General features: G+C 38.0%; 1 protein-coding gene across 2 annotated transcripts in view; it reads right to left on the bottom strand.

The window, feature by feature from the left end:
- Positions 1–19,002, bottom strand: part of Su(z)2 (Suppressor of zeste 2) — a 48,665-nt gene that overhangs the window by 27,020 nt on the left and 2,643 nt on the right. The window contains exon 1 of one of the 2 annotated variants that reach the window (XM_067774976.1): positions 17,626–17,761. The exons of the other annotated variant lie outside the window; for it this stretch is intronic. The gene's annotated coding sequence lies outside the window, so the exon portion shown is untranslated. Of the gene's footprint in view, positions 1–17,625; positions 17,762–19,002 lie in introns of those variants that run through there. 2 annotated transcript variants of the gene reach the window in all.

Below are 19,002 nucleotides of genomic sequence, written 5' to 3'. Positions count from 1 at the left end.
TTAATTATAAACAAATAGAGTAATATTTGTTAACAAAAATAGGCCTATGCACTGCGGCTGTTCAATACGAATCGATTCATATAACTTTTATATGATTTTACGTATGCTAAGTATGCGAAACAGCCTGTCAATTGATTGTATGGAAATTTTGTTAGCGTATTAATATATAGATTCATGGTAACACCTTCAACCATGGGTGGATCCAGAGAGGCATTTTGTATTCCAGCGTAGAATTATTATAATTTCAATATAGAATTTATATCTGTGCCACAGATTTATAGAGCGTTGATGGCTTTTGGGGGGACTCTTCCCCCAGTCACCACACCCTCCCCCCGTGGATCCGCCACTGCCTTCAACACAACCGCAATTTCTTGTTTCACCATATTTTGCTAGTTGTGATGCAACATGTTGCTGAAGCATGTTGCTTAGCATTTTTATTTCTGTGAGCAAATATTGAGATATCTTCACCAAATGCGGTATACGGGCTTATCAGGACCCAGAATAGTTTTGTATTGAAAATGAGCGAATTCGGACGATAAAAAATCTAAAACTGTCGATAAATCGAAAACCAAAAAAAAACATATTTGTCATCGATAAAGTTTGGCATCGATAACTATTTTTGATAGCTCGATTTGTTTAGCAATTTTCTGAACAGTTTACAAAAAATTATATCTTTTATGGGACCATTTATGAAATAAAAATGTTATTGTTGGTTAGTTATTGTACTTCTAAAAAGAAATCTACAACGAATGTCGCATTGCCCGTTTTAATGCCACGATGTTAAAATGTTTTCCAAAATATTTAAAAACGATGTATTGCTGAAGTATAGAGAGCCGGAAATATTTTCCAAAAAAATTCCACGGAAGATTGAGACTAATTTTGGCATATTTCGAAAAGAAAACATTTTTGATTTTTACCACCACCGTGGTGTGGTGGTACTGTGCTCCGCATACAACACCGAACATTCCGAGCTCACGGCCAGGGCAAAGACAATATCAAAACTTTAGAAACAAGTTTTATCAATAGAAGAAATTTTTTCTTTGCGAGGTCACCCCGCGGCAGTTATTTGGCAAGCACTCCGAGCGTATTTCTGCCATGAAAAGCCTCTCAGTGAAAACTCATCTGCCTTGCAGATGCCGTTCGGAGTCGGCATAAAATATGTAGATCCCTTCCCCCCAATTTTTAGGAAAAATTCGGCCTAAAATCTCTTCGGATGTTATCGCGCCTTATATTTATTTATTTAATATAGATTTTATTTGTTTTTTGATGTTGATTGATTTTATAGATTCAGAATACATGAAAGCGCGTGTGTAGTGAGAAAAACTTTCATAATCCCGACTCGCAATCCAGAAATAGAAAATCCCGAAACACATAAACCCGACATGACCGAATCCCGGCAATTCATAATCCCGACACGACCAAATCCCTACAATTCATAATTCTGACAAGACAAAGCCCCGACCATTAAAATCCCGACAAAAATCCAGGCAATATGTAAATTGAGAAATAGGGCATGATGTCATAAAAAATACAACACATCTTCGGTATTTTAGACATCGCTGCACAGCAACACTTAACCGACGATCCAATGCCGTCTACGCGATCCACAGTATTCCTGCGCAGAACACTTTTGCGCAGGCGGCATTCGGCCCTGCTTAAAAAAACTCTTAGCTGATCTAATACTATATACAAACAAGCACCAAATTGGCAATTTATACCATTTGGGCAATTTATTACGCAATTGATCATATGTGACCCGGCCTATGAAAAGGTGGCTTATGACTCAAAAAATAAATTGCGAGAAACAGCTGTTAAAGATAAACAATACATTTCAGTAGTAGTAATTTTTTCCGAGTCATAAGCCACCTTTTCATAGACCGGGTCACATATAATAAATTGTAATAATAAATTGTCAATTTAAAAAAAATTGCGTAATAAAATGTTGCAAACTGCAAATGCAACCTTGTAAAGTGTGTTTATTTGAGTAGATTTAAACGTCAGTTACGCAAGGCTCAAATATATGGTTGGCTCATCTCATCAGCTGATTTGATTTTTTTCATTTCACTGAAGTAGGGATTGTCAAAAGAAGATGGCAAACTCAAAATTAGATCAAAACATTGAACACATTTTCTTACAACACACAAAAATTTCAAAGTTTTGTGTTTTCATTCCATTCCATTCGCCTAATAGCAACAAGCACATTTTGACAGTCTGAACAAAGGTATGTTGTTGCTGTAGAGATGACCCAACTAGCTATCAAATTACTATTGGTTAAGCTAAATTGAGTTGTATGAACACCACTCAATTTAAATTGAAATCGTCTCAATTTATTTTTCTGTTTGAACATAGTATAACGCCGGCTACGCGATGCGCAGAACACTTTTCGGTGTAGGCGTAATGTGCAGTTACAAAATTTCAGTAAATTTGTTTTTGTTGTGTGTTGTTGGGATTTTTTAATGTCTGGATTGCGTCTTGTCGGGATTTCTGAAAAATTTGGAGATTATTTATTGTTGGCATTCTGAAAGTTGGGACTATGAGGTGCACCCCTTTGTTTTAAACTAAATTCAGACATACCGTAAGAAATATAGAGCATTGTCGAAAGGCACATATAAATAGGTCTTCCCTAAGACTAAACAGTAGGCCGGGGCGATTTGTGGGGAGGCAAAAAAATCGCCCATTGCTCTGTGAAAATCATATTCTAGGGATCAAAATAAGAAACTTTGCCGAAGGAACCATACCTCTAAAACAAATTCTGATGTCCCCTCCCCCCCCCCCCCCCTTTGGGTCGTAGGGGCAAATTTTGAAAAATCCCACTTTGACCCATTTAGAGTGCTCCAATGAGTCCAAATGTATGACCGACCCCTACTAACTTTGGAGGCCCGACCCACCAATGCCAGTGGCACACCCCCTGGAACCTCCCTGGGGGTTCACCATACAAACATTTCAAAAAATCGCCGGTTTTGCACTTTACATGAAAAAATCAGCGAAATGCCTATGTTTTTTTCTTTTTGGAGTTTATTTTTCTCTTTAGAAATTTATTTAGTCAGAACATATGTAAATGAAAAAATGAATTTAACTTAGTAATAGAAAAGAAATTAAAAAAAATTATTAGAAATCAGCGTTTTTACAACCCCCTTTTAAAACCAAGGCATCACTGTCACACAATTGCAGATCGTAAAATTGCTTGTGTTGTTTTTATTAAACCACCACAAGACACAGCAGGTAGAATTGAAATTGCCCCTACCCAAAAGTTCGACCCAAAGGGGGGGTGGACATCAGAATTCGGTTTAGAGGTATGGTTCCTTCGGCAAAGTTTCTTATTTTGATCCCTAGAATATGATTTTCACAGAGCAATGAGCGATTTTTAAATCGACCCGCCCTACTTAACAGCATGACATATTAACATTTAAAAGATGATTGTTTTGATAAAAATAATGAAATCTCAACAATAGATATACTTTTATATACAGTTTTTACTGAATTTTATATTTATTTTGTCGAACTGCAGTAAATGCCTCAGGGAATATGCGGCACGTATATGCTGAGAGCTTCCTTTCATGTAGCCGTTTCCAATCATTGGCTTTCCGTTTCAGCGTCTTTTATGTCGGCTCGTATTGTATCGATTGCACCATCCAATTGTCGAATGGCCTTCTGCGAATTTGCGTCAAGTGGCCGCGACGACGGACGTAAAATGATATGGACGGACGACGCACAGTAAATTACTCAAAGAATGGACATTCGATTGTAGATAGAGGACGATAGACGCACTGCAGTCAACAAATATATATGTATATACCTATTTTTGTTGTTAATGTAAACTCTTTTTATACTCAGCATGCTTTGCACACAGAGTTATTAACTTTGATTGGATAACGGTTGGTTGTACAGGTATAAAGGAATCGAGATAGATATAGACTTCCATATATCAAAATCACCAGTATCGAAAAAAAATTTGATTGAGACATGTCCGTCTGTCCGTTAACACGATAACTTGATTAAATTTTGAGGTATCTTGATAAAATTTGGTATGTAGGTTCTTGGGCACTCATCTCAGATCGCTATTTAAAATGAACGAAATCGGACCATAACCACGCACACTTTTTCGATATCGAAAATTTCGAAAAACCGAAAAAGTGCAATAATTCATTACCAGAGACGGATACAGCGATGAAACTTGGTAAGTGGGTTGACCTTATGACGCAGAATAGAAAACTATTAAAATTTTGGACAATGGGCGTGGTACCGCCCACTTTTGAGAGAAGGTAGTTTAAAAGTTTTCCAAGCTGTAATTTGGCAGTCGTTGAATATCGTGATGAAATTTGGCAGGAACGTTAACCCTACTACTGTATGTGCGCTCAATAAAAATTAGCAAAATCGGATGACGAACACGCCCACTTTAAAAAAAAAAAAATTAAGTCAAATTTTAACAAAAAATTTAATATCTTTACAGTATATAAATAAATTATGTCAACATTCAACCCCAGTAATGATATGGTGCAACAGAAGACAAAAATAAAAGAAAATTTCAAAGTGGGCGTGGCTCCGCCCTTTTTCATTTAATTTGTCTAGAATACTTTTAATGCTATAAGTCGAACAAAAATTTACCAATCCTTGTGAAATTTGGTAAGCGCATAGATTCTATGACGATAACTGTTTTCTGTGAAAATGGGCGAAATCGATTGAAGCCACGCCCAGTTTTTATACACAACCGACCGTCTGTCCTTCCGCCCGGCCGTTAACACGATAACTTGAGCAAAAATCGATATATCTTTACTAAACTTAGTTCACGTACTTATCTGAACTCGCTTTATCTTGTAATAAAACATGGCGGAAATCCGACTATGACCACGCCCAACTTTTCGATATCGAAAATTACGAAAAATAAAAAAATGCCATAATTCTATACGAAATCTGAAAAAAGGGATGAAACATGGTAACTGGATTGGTTTATTGACGCAAAATATAACTTTAGAAAAAAACTTTGTAAAATGGGTGTGACACCTACCATATTAAGTAGAAGAAAAGGAAAAATTTCTGCAGGGCGAAATCAAAAGCTCTTGGAATCTTGGCAGGAATACTGTTCGTGGTATTACATGTATAAATAAATTAGCGGTACCCGACAGATGATGTTCTGGGTCACCCTGGTCCACATTTTGGTCAATATCTCGAAAACGCCTTCACATATAAACCTAAGGGCCACTCCCTTTTAAAACCCGTATTAGTACCTTTAATTTGATACCCATATCGTACAAACGCATTCTAGAGTCACCCCTGGTCCACCTTTATGGCGATATCCCGAAATGGCGTCCACCTATGGAACTATGGCCCACTCCCTTTTAAAATACTCTTTAATACCTTCCATACCCATGTCATACAAACACATTCCAGGGTTACCCTAAGTTCACTTTCCCACATGGTGATTTTCCCTTTTTTGTCTCCAAAGCTCTCAGCTGAGTATTTAATGTTCGGTTACACCCGAACTTAGCCTTCCTTACTTGTTGTTTTTAAGTTTATCCAATTTGACAGTGCCGGCAGTCGCACTCTATGTGTACCTACTTCCTCCCCCTTGCTGCTTCGTTTCATTGATGATGCTGTTGCTGCTTGCTGCCTTAAGCGTTTCTACAACATGTACCAAGTCTAGCAACAAATCACAGAATTGAAACGACAACGATTTAGCGAATGACAGACAACAAAGCAGTAGAATAGCAAAAAAGCAACAAAATAAAAAAAAATTAAGTCAAGGGAAAGCGTCAGAAAACGCTTGCGAAGAAAAGAAATACCTATGTATAAACAATAAAAGTTTGTAGCAGCACAAGGGGAAAACTGTGGGACGTTATGATAGTGTGGCTGGCTGACTCTTCACAAAAACAGTAACAATTTCTATAGCACTCTGTTGGATGTGACTGACAATTTAGCTAAGTGACTGACTGACTAGATGGCTGAGTGACTAGCTTGGCGGCTGGCTGTGCTAATGTTATACTTCAACGAGCAACGAAGCGACTCTACGAAACTACGTCTGCAAACACGCTCGGTGAAAACAAAAGGCCATTGTAATGAAATAAAAGACATAAAAGGTAGTGAGGCGCTCATAAAGCGCTGAGAGATAAAAACTAAAAGACAATGCAAAATAAAAAGTGGCGGTGAAAGAAATAACGAATTAAAGTTTGAAATTTATAACAAAATGTACACTAAAACAACAAAAGCAACTAGCGCTTGTAAGAAACTTGTGCAAAAATTGTTTAAAACAAAAACGAGAGGTGCAGAGCTTGAAGAATTGCTGATTTGCAAATTTTTTTTGCAATTTCTCATTTACCAATTGTGCTATCAACGACATCGTAAACAAGTAAGGAAGTCTAATTTCGGGTGAAACCGAACATTGCATACCCAGCTGTACGCTTGAAATGCTGTTGTTGTTTGTTTTGTGTGCTTAATATTGCTGGGCAATAATACATATACATACATATGGTTCTATTCTGAACTAATTTTTCTTCGAGTTATGGCTCCCGAAACATAGAAAATTGCTTAGTCATAAAAGGAGCGGTGCCACGCCCATTTTTTTTAAATTTAAAGTTTTTCCTATTTATTGTTATAAATCCACTTGGGAAATGAAATACCATTGCTATAAAGCTCTTTTTTGCAAAGATATAGCTAATTTTATTCGTCCACGACCCTTTTAAAAAAATTTTATATTAAAATGGGCGTTGTCCTTAACCGATATCGTTAATTTTTCTTCAAAGCATTCCTTATAGTAAAGGCAATCTCTCTGCCGAATTTTATTACGATAGGTTTAACGATTTTTGATTTATGATCAATAATATTTGTAAAATTGATTTTATCACAAGTGGGCGGTGCCATGCCGATTTTAAAAATTGTTTCCAAATTTTTATCAAGAGTCCCAATATCAGTTCCCTTGTCAAATTTCAACATTCTAGGTGTATTATTTACTAAATTATCAGGTTTTTTGTGTTTTCCAAAAAGTGGGCGTGGTTATCATCCGATTTCGCTCATTTTCAATACCAATCTATTCTGCGTCCATGTAAGCTCGTGTGCCAAATTTGGTGCAGATATCTCAATATTTACTCAAGTTATCGTGTTAACGGACAGACGGACGGACGGACATGGCTCAATCAAATTTTTTTTCGATTCTGATGATTTTTATATATGGAAGTATATATCTATCTGGATTCCGTTATACCTGTACAACCAACCGTTATCCAATCAAAGCTATAATACCCTCTGTACAAGTACAGCTAGGTATAAAAAGAGTTGCCAATTGTTTTATTAATTCATATTTTTTTAATTTTGACTTCATGTTTGTAACATAAAAACGTAATTTTATATCAGCGAACAGAAAAATAGCAGTAGCAATTTTTATCAAATTTCGTCAAATAAATTCTTCCCTGTTTAGACTCAGCTGAGCAGAGCTCACAGAATATAATAAATGTTCGCATAACGGTACCCTGTAACGGCATAAACTAATCGAGATATATATAGACTTCTATATATAAGAATGATCTGGGCGATAAAAGAAATTCATTTAGCCATGTCCGTCCGTCCGTCCCTAAACACGATAACTTGAGTAAATTTGGTATGTAAGTTCCTGGGCACTCATCTCAGATCTCTATTTAAAATGAACGAACTCGGACTATAACCACGCCCACTTTTTCGATATCGAAAATTTCGAAAAACCGAAATAGTGCGATATTTCATTACCAAAGACGGATAAAGCGATGAAACTTGTAGGTAGGTTGACCTTATGACGCAGAATAGAAAATTAGTATAATTTTGGACAATGGGCGTGGACCCGCCCACTTTTAAAATAAGGTAATTTAATAGTTTTGCAAGCTGTAATTTGGCAGTCGTTGACGATATCATGATGAAATTTGGCAGGAACGTTTCCCCTATTACTATATGTACGCTTAATAAAAATTAGCAAAATCGGATGACGAACACGCCCACCTTTAAAAAAAAATTTTTTATGTCAAATTTTAACAAAAAATTTAATATCTTTACAGTATATATGTAAGTAAATTATGTCAACATTTAACTCCAGTAATGATATGGTGCAACAAAATACAAAGATAAAAGAAAATTCCAAAATGGGCGTAGCGTCGCCCTTTTTAATTTAATTTTTCTAGACTACTTTTAATGCCATAAGTCGAACAAAAATTTACCAAACCTTGTGAAATTTGGTAAGGGCATGGCTTCTATGACGATAACAGTTTTCTGTGAAAATGGGCGAAATCGGTTTGAATCCACGCCCAGTTTTTATACACAGTCGACCTTCTTCCTTCCGCTCGGCCTTTAACACGATAACTTGAGCAAAAACCGATATATCTTTACTAAACTTGGTTCACGTACTTATATAAACTCAGTTTATCTTGGTATTGAAAATGGAGGAAATCCGATTATGACCACGCCCACTTTTTCGATATCGAATTTTCGAAAAATTTAAAAAATTCCATAACTCTATACCAAATACGAAAAAGGGGTGAAACATGGTGATTGGTTTGGTTCTTTGATTCAAAATATAACTTTAGAAAAAACTTTGTAAAATGGGTGTGACACCTACCATATTAAGTAGAAGAAAATGAAAAGGTTTTGGAGGGCGAAATCAAAATCCCTTGAAATCCATCAAACGAAACTTATGTATATAAAGGAAGTAAATATAAAAAGGAGGAAAGAGGAAAGGAAAGACTAAAAGTCAAGATCGAAGCCAAACCGAAAGCTTACGACTTGTTATCAATTTGCTAACGAAGTTTTAACGGTTTCTTATAGATAAGTTGTATATAAATTTCCTATCGATAACAAAGGATATCGATGAGTTTATCGATTATTCATCCAAAAGTTATCGATTTATCATGAAAAAGTTATCGATTTATCAAGAAACTATAGATTTTTCAATAAATTATCGATTGTTATAGGAGAGCTACCAGTTTGGTATCGGCGCGTAATCGATTTTCTTTCAAAATGTCGATTTTCTAACGAAAATTTTCAGTTTCAAAAGGTAATTGCAGGAACAGTGCCCTGGAGTGTCATGGCATATCTGTCGGGTCAGGCGATGTAAACCTGGAAATTGTAAACGTCTGCATCGCCTGTTACCTTACAACCCTGATATCAGTGCTCTACTTACTGTCAAATTATTTGAGGCGATTTCAATGCTCATCGCGAACTGTGGCGTTCCAATCTGTAAGCAGACAGAAGGGGAGAGATGTTGGAGGAAAAAAAACAGCAGACGACACGATGCTCTTGGTAAGAAATGGTTATAGCTCGCGAGACATTTCTTTCGTTAGCGCAGACAGCCAGATGCTAACATTAGCATCCGACCACCCATCGGTCCATACTCCTCTCAGTGGCACGATAAGCCGATTTCATTACGTCTAAACCCCGCATCTTCACCAACTTCAAAAACGCTAAGTTGGCCGACTATACAGCACACACAAATAATCTTTTCGAAAAGCTATCGATTTATTATTGAAATGCTATCGATCAGTTAAAGAAAATATATCGGTATTTTATTGGAAACTTGTTGGTTTGCTACCGCAAAGTTATAAATTTTTTATCGGACTGTTACCAATATATTATAGACGACTCATCGGTTTGTTATCAAACAGATACCGATAAAACTTCAATATTAAATTGATGACATATCTGTAACCCGTCGACAATAAGCCGATAAGAAATCAATAACAAGCCAATGATTTTGGGCTAAAAAGCGGATAACTTGACGATAGTAAATTTCGATTATCTGTTTTGGTGTACTTGTATGCATGGGCCAGGTCTAGTTTATTTAAAAACATTAGTTGTCTTGACGTCAACATACATAGTCTGTTTACATCGGACTTCGGGATTACTTGGTACTCACGGCTTTTTTTTTTTTAATCGCAGGCATATGCAGCATGAACGCACAGAGAACTCAAATTGTGATAATGTTTTCACACAGGTATGGTTTCTAGCCGCGTTGAAGCTCCTTAAAATATGCTTCCTACTTCGCAAAACTATTAAAAACTACATACAATCGTATCACAAGGAATTCAAGAGCTTTTCAACCCGAAATAATGATAAATCAATTTTGAAAATCGGCGGTACAACAACCAAATTACAATAAACTAATTTTGTGCCGACACCCTTTCAACAAAAGCTTCAAATTTAGCGGCCGTCTCTTAAAACTTTTTATTTCCTAGGGAAACCGATCTAATTTCAATCAATGCTACACTCTAAATTATTATATATTTATATGCATGTATAGTCAGGAATGTTTATAAAGTTCATTCTTTAATGAAATTAGTTTACTAAAACCTTCGAGAAATATGTACAGCTCCAAGCAGAGCATTATAAGGAGCATAGGCCACGCAGTTAGGCTCGTAGAACGATTTTATGAAACTATTGCCTATCGGATACTCTTGTCGTAGAGTGGTGAGGTGCTGCATTGTTGCTGGATGTTGCTTTTTAGGACTAGAACAGCATTTTGGTCCATATTCTCTAAATACAAAACTCTATCAGTGAAGCCTGGTGCAATCCATAGCCCTTCAAGTCAAATTGTCAACTTCACCTTCCCTTAGCGAATCCTGTTTATTTAGTTTGCGAGGTAATGGCGACCCCAAATCCCTCACGAAAGAAAAGGTTGCATGAGGTAGAAAGTTCAATGTGGTTATATCAAATCGGTCGGGGTAGTACTTTATTGAAGCTTTTTTCCGCAACGTGCCGAAAAGACCATCAATATCTATAAAACTATTCTTGAAACATTAAATTTTATACAAAAATGAGCTTTCTAGTGTTCTGAACCAGGAACCGGAAGAGCCATTCCGATAGACCAAAACTTGAGTGCATGTAAGGAAAAATTTTCTTCAGGTAATTTTGGGCACACTGCTGGCCTCCAATTTAAATTTCTTCCGACATTCAAGGGCTTATAGAGAAATTGGAAATATTAAGTGACTGCTCGGTTTCTCTTTTTTTGTCTGCGATTAATGTGAGATATACGGGAGCATCGACCACCAGAGACTGTGGGTACGGACGAATGCTTTCAAATTTTTCAGGAGGCGGTAGGGTGACAGACAAAAATAAAAAGTGTGCACTACTAGGACTACACGGAAAGTACAAAGAAGTGCTCCAGTCTGCGTGGGGCTGCTCTGCGCGCCAACTCTGCAGAGGCGCTGGATACTCTTTTTAATGTGTTGCCAGAAATGTTTAAATTTGTATTTACTCTGACAGCCAGGCTGCACTAAAAGCGCTTGGATCGGTCACATGTAATTCCAGGAAAGTAGAGAAGTGCCACAAATCACTTAACGAGATCCCAGAGCAAACTTCCCAGTCTGGTATGGGTGCCTGGTGGTGCCGATATACCAGGCAATGAGATGGCTGACCCATTCCCCCAGCGGGTTAGGGGGTCAGAATATACCCGCGGTAGGTATGCCTGTCGTAAGAGGCGACTAAAATACCAGATTCAAGGGGCTGTGTAGCGCAACCCTTCAGGTTGCCAGCGCAATATATAGCTTCTCCAAACCCAATTGTCAACCTCACCTATCCGCGGCGAATCCTGTTTCACTAACAGACGAGGCTCTGGCGACCCCAAGCTCCTCATGGAACTTGGGGGTGGGTAGGGAGGGAATGGCCTGAAGGTTTAATTTGGCCACATAAATCGTTCCCGAGTTGGTCGGGCTGGCACCTTAATGGTGCTGTGTTACCGGAGCGTACCGGATCTGTATCCTGCAAAGGACCATCACATCGATAACACTCCCCAAAGCCTCCGGGGAGCAACCTTATCGCTACAACAACAACAACATCGCTGACGAACTTGCAAGAGGGGGCACATCTGTTCCGCCTTCGTCGTCCTGAAAGGGAGTGACCATGCCGCTCGCTACCTGTAAGCTCACTTTGAAAGGGGATTTCCTTAGGGAAGCGGGTGTGAGATGGAGCAATCTCGAATCCTGCTACCACACTAAGCTTGTGTGGCCTGAATGGGACGCGAGACGCACAAGGAGTCTCCTTCCTCTTTGAAGGGGAGACATATCTCTGGTGGTTGGATTTATAAACGGCCACATAGCAATCGGGAAGCAGGCACAACGGCTGGGTGCTCCCTATAAAGATTACTGCAGGGGCTGCAAAGGAAAGGAAGAGGAAATAGAAACACTCAAGCATTTTCTGCGCGATTGTCCTGAGCTTTCGCACAAGAGGAAGAAATCTCTGGGATCTCCCTTCTTTGACGATCTTTGTGATCTGGCGAAGTTGGAACCTAAGAAATTCCTAACATTTGAAGAATCGACCTGTTGGTTTGAGTAGAGGAAAGATCCACGTGGTATCATAATGGGACCTTTTTGTGCCTAAGTGCACTGGTGCTCGCACCGCTAGCCACTCTAACCTAACCTATCCTAACCTATGACTACACTAAGCAATTTTTTTGGTTCCGAAAATATTTGGCTAATTTTTCATAAGCTTGACATGAAAGCTACTTTATTTTTCGCAAGATACATTTTTACGGCCTAACCAATACAAATAAGGTGCACCCTAATGTAAACGTAAGTCCTTATCAATATGGATACGTCCAGGAGTCCATACATATGTACATAGATATATTCGTACAAACAAAATGTATGTTCAAAGCCTTCGACTAGTAGAAACTCAGTACAGTTCAAGAGCGCAAGAACTCGTCCAACTCATCATTTATGTATGTAGTTACCAATTAGTAAATTGATTAATGGGATATAATTAATCCATACCATACCGTATAATTGATATTGATTATTGTAATAATCGTTATGAATAGTTTTCGCAGCGTGTTGAAGAATTTCGTTATGATGAGAGAATTGCCGTAAGTGAAGTCACCCACTTGTTCACATTATTGGTAACTATCTACTACTATTAGACGAAGACCCATTTGGCTATTTTATGCTCGATAACTCTTTATATAGGTGACAAACTTAACAATGAGTTTTCAAATGAAAATATAAATATTTGCTGAATTAGTTAAACTTTTAATCAGTTTAGGTAAATGGACAAAGCGCGCAAGTAGCTTCATAATTTACACACTTGACTCCATTTGGAAACTCCAAAGGATCGCAAATCGTTTTCCACCTGACCACCAAATGTCTTATGGGCCACTCGCATAACATGACTTGGCAAGTCTTAACGACCTTTAGAACATGAATGTTTGCCCAGAGAGCACATTACATCTCAGTCCAAAGTATTTAAAATTTGTTTGATTATGTGTCCAACGAAGATTAAGGAAAGTTCATGCTTTCTTACTTTTACATCTGTCTCCGATTCATCCTGGATCCCAAATACTTTCCTCTCCTCTCTAAATTTTTTTGGTTGTTGAAAACAGTTTCCATTCATTAAAAAACTAATCTAACAAAATATGCATTAAAATGGGCTGATTTTCTTGGGTTGAGTCGCTAAAGGTTGATAAGCCGAGGGGAGGTAACGAGGAGACTTCGGCTTACTCGAAGATTATACAGCGAACTAAGAGTAAGACACTGGCTGTCCCCGAGAATATGAACGAAATGACGTGCCAACCCTGGCTGTGGGGCTGATAGAAATCCCTATAGGCAAACGTCTACCGAAAGGAGATATGTATAAAAGAATCTGCTAGTGATGATATAATAAGTTTAAGGTTGTAAAAAATGCAACGATAGACGCCAAAAACGGACATATTCCCTAGTAAGTTGTCCCCAATAGAGTCTACGAGCACTTCAGTGTGAATAAATTTCATGCTCAGTCTCGCACTAAACTGGATGGATACTACTCAACATTTTTTTTTAAGAACTAGAGTTGACATTGAAAACAATATCCATCGATAACTCAAATTGAGAATCACTCTTGGTGAAGAGCTCCTTCGGCCTCAGCAGGTAACTGCGAAATTCTCTCTCGTGTCAAGCCTGATATGTGTGGCTCGCAGTAATGGAAGAATGAGCAGAGCTTTGGAAGAGAAGGATTAGATGGATGGTCATCTCCGTGGGGCCAGCGATGGGTGAAGGTAAATTTAATGGGTGGATGTGAATATTTACAAGGCGTCGCTTCTCAACAGTGGTTTGGAAAAACTCCAAGTGTATTTCTGCTATGACAAGCTTCTCAGTGAAAATTCACCTGCTTGCAACTGCCGTACGGCATAAAACAAGCAGGTTTAATTTGTAGGAAAAATTAAATGGGAACATGGCGCAAATTGGAAGAAAAGTTCGGCCTTAACTCCCCGTAGGTAAATCGCGCTAAGTATTTATTTTTCCTCTTTTCTTTTCAGACTTCAAACCTTGCTGCGAGACGTATTGACCAAACTGTAGTTACCCGAGTCAGCTATATTAGAAAATCTTAACTTACCCATTAAATTCAATATGCTAAAACAGTTTAGCTGTTATTAATTTGATTCCTATTTTTTTCTGTTTTTTACATTACATACAGATGTATGTACATATTTTCGTGAGTGTGTTTGATTGACTTCAATGTCGTTTGCCGCTACGATTGTATTGTGTCATTAATTCGTCGTCGCTGTTTTTGACTTTTTGTTTATGTGCACGCATTTTCAACGATGCATACATACATACAAACATGTACGCAGTACACCTACACACTCATACTCATACCCACCAAAAAATTTGTATATGGGGACGTAAAAAGGAGAATATGCTCAGGTACATCTGGTTACGTTTCGTAAAAAGCTCCAAAGTTCTAGATTTCGAAAAAAAACGTTATTTTTTCTTAAACTAGACACTTTAGTAAAATTAAAACGTATTTTTCGAAATTCTTATTATTTTTATACAGTGTACTCTCTCTTAAACGGACACCTAAGAGACTGCCAAATTTTTCCGCTTATGAGAGGTGTCCGCTTATGATAAAAGTATTATTGATGAATGTTTAAACAGTTTTATTTCCAAAACAAGAATATTAATACATACAAAAAAGACTGAGTTAGGAGGTTCATAAAGCTTTGTTCATAAATTAAAGAATAAAGTTTTGTGTACAAAATATTCAAAATAATTGTCCGGAAAGCTATGTTGTGATGTTTTTTGAACCTTTCCAGCCAGCCGGATGATGCACTAAAATCGTCGTAATTGAGTCTCACTGCAATTTCTTTAGCTTTGCTCCTTATAAGTGTGCCTGACAGGAATGCTCTTATTTCGATCCTTCATAAACCATTCGTAGCACAATTTATCAATATTAAGGCCTTTGGGCTTCAGCAGACTCCTTTTTCTCTCCGGTTTGACATCAGTGTCCCACAAACTTAAAATTTGATCTTTGTTTTTGATAATGCTAGCAGCTTGCGTTTTGCTGATCTTACATTTCTTTGCCAACTCTCGTACACTTAGTTTTTCTTTCTTATGAATTTCAATGACATTAACTTTGTCTTTAATACTCAACACTATTTTAAGCATTGCGATTCACGTACGTACACACACAAGAAGATACTAACTACGTATATGCAATAGGTACATACATTTTTATGTATTTTACTGTATTGAAAACAGGTTCTTCGTATTTAGGGATTCCCCTATATCCATGCACGTATTAGTGAATAAGCAACAGCTGCAGCGAATTGCACTAGCTTCGAACTATCGCATTAAGTAACAGTACTAGTTGTAATTCCGTCCCAGTGCTTTCAGCTGACATTCAACTTATATTGTTATGCCCTACAAAGTGGCTTTTGCAGCCTTTAAAACCCTTTTGACGCGTGCGAATTTGTTTCAGTTGTAGGTTATAAATACATACATATATCCCAGAGTTCGGCGTTGTTGTTACAACTGTGGCAAATAACTGTGCTGCTCTGCATCCGATTAGAACCAGTTCGGAGGTAATCACTAAGCCTGTAGTGCGGGGTGGCGTGTTGTGTTCAAATATCTCAACTGAATTTCAAGACAGCTTCATGTGGTGACTGTGCAAGGCAGGCTGTGTAAAGCTTTGAGACAGTGGGCTGTTTCTCCCTCCCAAGTGTGGCTTTCAGGACCGATTGTATTTGGTTATAACAGTGATCTAAAGTTATTCCTATATCAGTGTGAAAGACTTTCTGCTGGACCGGTTCCTCCAAATCGTTCCTGTGGAAATCCTGCGGTCTTTCCCGCACTCTCGGTAGCCCTGCTAGCATAAAACCCTGGCATAATTGCCGTATCTCCATATAAAACAGCTGATTCAAGCAACCTTATGGAAATTCAAATAATTGGCCAATGGTGCGATACCATAACGCCTTAGCCATAATCATACCATTGCTAACCAATTGGTTTTTGGATTTTCGCCATATCCATGATTGAGTTGGTGAATTTATTAACTTCTTGGATATTTTTTTTTTTCGGATACGTTTTTACTACGTGACTTATTATTTTTTAAAGTTGAGACACCAACAATCGAAGAAAATAGATACGATTAGGTAAAAATATGGTTATGATCAGTGCTAGTTTAATACTTTGTCAATCTTAATTTTTCATTCGGATTTTCTCATATCTGGCGACCGCCGTGGTGTAGTCCGTCTACTAATTTGCGTTGCAGATAAAACATGTAGGTCAGTCTCGCCAATTTGTAAGAAAATTAAAAAGCAGCACGACACAAATTGGAATAGAACCTCGGATTTAATTCTCTTCGGAGGTATATCGTGGGTAGTATTTTTATTTTATTATACTACTGTGGCCGTATGGTCTCAAGCTACCAAACTGCCCCGAGGCATTGCGTCTCGTTGCATTTGTTAACACTATGTTCTTCGCTACCTGATCTACAGATGATATGTGTAGTCATCACGCCAATTAACTTGCAGCCGATCAATCTCGCCAAAGCCGGACGTACTTCGATGAAATTAAGACTATCCACAATATCTGAGAGATATTCAATCCCAAGGAACGTTAGTGACAGTTATCATCTAAATGCAACATTTGTCCTTAGATTTCCCAATGGTAATTTACCACTTAGTATAGTTAAAAGGGTTGAGCCACTTGAAACAAACCGGTTCGGTGGTTCAGAGGTACCCTGGAACCGGTTCTCCCTCATCATTTATGTAATTTTTTGTTGGGTATTTACATATGTATGCCCGCATACTCAACAAGCGCATAGTTACATAAATTAGATGCCAAAACAAAACAAAGCCACTCACTCTCAGCTGTTTCTTACCTTGGCCAACGTGCCGACTGACGTAGAAACGTACCACAGAATGAGAGCTTGAGGGCGAATAAAATAAAAAACAAAACAAAAAATATGAAATAAATATAAAAAAGAAAAGAAAAACGAGTTTTTTTGATGATAGATATTAGGAAACAAGAAAAAACGAGTCGAAGAAAAAGAATAATTTGCCGCTACTTCCTGCTACGGTGCTACCGATTCTCAATTCTGTCACTTCGTCTATTTTATGGCTCTTCCGTTACCCACCTACACACACATTAAAAACAGTTCCGCACTTTAATGAGCGCCCCACCGCGTTCACAAACACTTACGGGTTTATATGCATGTATGTGTGTGTGTATCATACACGAGCACCCAAATTAGGGCGGCTAAGCCCTACGCATATTTATGCCTTTAGCACTGGTGGTTGGATGCGGCGTTCTATACTTCATAGTTACATACGTGCATATGCATGTATGTATGTATGTATAACTTGTACTACTTTCCAATTTTATTTTTGTTTTTGTTAGAAACGCTAACGTACACAAACAAACATACATGCGCTTTTATAGTTGATTCGTTTATTTGCTACCCGCAACTATGCGCGCTTGTGTTGTAACGCAATACAAATATATGTACATAAATTCACACGCGTTTTAACTTTTGACTTGCCGCTGAATCTAACCGCTACAGCAGCCATCAAATTCGAAACTACCGAATGCCAGATACAATTAATTCGCACAAAGGCCGTTCTCGTACACCGCGTATTGTTGTGTAGCTGGCGCTTGACGGGCGCTCTCACTCACGCGTGCGCGTTCATCGAAAAAATACTTCAATGTTCGTTCTTACTCTCACAAATTAGACGAACTACCACCACCAACAGACTACCAACTTGTGATTGCTATATCCACCTTGTTTCAGTTTTGGATTTGTACACTCAACCCCCTGCACCAGTTCTCACAAACAATTCACCGCTCACGACATGATATTCGCTTCGTTGGATGTGCACAAACACCGTACAATACGGGCGCGTTAGCCCACATTCAACCCACCACCGGCAACCTGCCTTGCAACTTAGGCGAAAGGTTTACGCTTCCAACACAAAATTTGGCTCTGTGCGCATATATGACAATATGTATATATGTTCTGTTAGATTTTGTATCTATTTGTTTTTTATACTCACAGATACACATTTACGAAAAGAAAACCAAAGCAAAAAACAACAACAAAAAGTTCGTGTTCAACCTTTTGACTGCGGTGTGCTGGCTGCGAACTTTCTACGCCTCATCAGTATGTTCGTAGTTGCTCTTGTTTGGAGCTCAATTCGCCTATGAATTTTGCGCCCACTCTGCGCTCATTTCTGTCGGCAAACGAATTCGCCGCGTTATGTTTTGCTTGGTTTCTTATTTAAACGTTGTAAGTATTTGCGTGTACGTACATATATATGGGAAAGATTCCATTGCGAACACATAAAGTGAAATGCGCTGAGCAGAAAAGAAGCACTTGAACACATGCATACTACATACTTGAAACATCGAGATCATGCCGCAATGTTCACATGTCGTGTTCATTCGCCTCACACCAACAAAACGTGTTATCACATCTACGCTTATTCATATTCATACACACACAAACATGTGCATATAGATTGCCCAACAAAAAACGGGATAAATGGTTGTAAACCATAAGGAACGATGGCAGCGCTTCCAGCCCAGGTCAATACTATATCTCAGAGTGAAAAAAGTAGTCAGTGCATAATAGGTTGTCTAAATTTGCTAATTTCTATGGAAAACTGAAGCTATGTATTCAATAAATACGTCTATCCCTTGGTTAAAGAGTAAATATTTGTGAACTCGGTCAATATTTATCAAAGAAAAATTTACTGTGTTAAAAGTTATTTCTATGATTCCCACCTTAGGAAGCTACCTGATAAAG

Source organism: Eurosta solidaginis, chromosome 3, assembly GCF_040869045.1.
Source record: "Eurosta solidaginis isolate ZX-2024a chromosome 3, ASM4086904v1, whole genome shotgun sequence".
In the NCBI taxonomy this organism is placed as follows: domain Eukaryota; kingdom Metazoa; phylum Arthropoda; class Insecta; order Diptera; family Tephritidae; genus Eurosta; species Eurosta solidaginis.
Note: the sequence above shows the minus strand (reverse complement) of the source record. Positions and strands in the feature narration are given on the sequence as shown.